The following is a 474-nucleotide window of genomic DNA, read 5'->3' on the forward strand; positions in this document are numbered from 1 at the left end:
AATTGTGGTGGTTTTCTTTCTGGCACATTTGTGAAGTTTTCCAATGGGCTTGACTCTGCCACATATATTATATAGGAGCTGGCAAAGGCTCGATGACAAAGAGATCTCTTTCTAGCCTTTTCTGCATCAGATATGGCCTCCCACATGTGAAAGGGTGTCTCATAAGTTTAAGTCCTTACAGACAGGATGACATAGACCTGTTTGGCCTGAGGAAAATGTCTGCTGAGGGGTGTTCCTCCACCCCTGTGATATATTTGCGGAAAAAAAAAAAAAGATAACAAGATAGCTCATTCCGGTTTTCCACCTGGAACTCCCTTCAGGGCAGGTCAAAGGTCGACAGCTGCTGCAGCTCAGGACTCAGTCCCCACAGAGGCAGATGGTAAATGCCCCTGTTGTTGTTCAGTCGCTAAGTCATTTCCTTCCTTTGAGACCCCACGGACAGCAGCACCCCAGGCGCCTCTGTCCTCCACCATC

At 47.9% G+C, this 474-nt stretch overlaps 1 non-coding gene across 1 annotated transcript; it reads left to right on the forward strand.

Moving 5' to 3' along the window:
• Positions 1-148, forward strand: LOC145522132 (small nucleolar RNA SNORA12). Its single transcript, XR_014065943.1, has one exon. It is a non-coding gene; the product is annotated as a small nucleolar RNA SNORA12 (small nucleolar RNA).
• The last annotated feature ends 326 nt before the right edge of the window (positions 149-474 follow it).

The sequence above is a fragment of the Giraffa tippelskirchi genome, chromosome 9, assembly GCF_054371585.1.
Source record: "Giraffa tippelskirchi isolate mGirTip1 chromosome 9, T2T-mGirTip1v1.2.pri, whole genome shotgun sequence".
NCBI classification, from domain to species: Eukaryota; Metazoa; Chordata; class Mammalia; order Artiodactyla; family Giraffidae; genus Giraffa; species Giraffa tippelskirchi.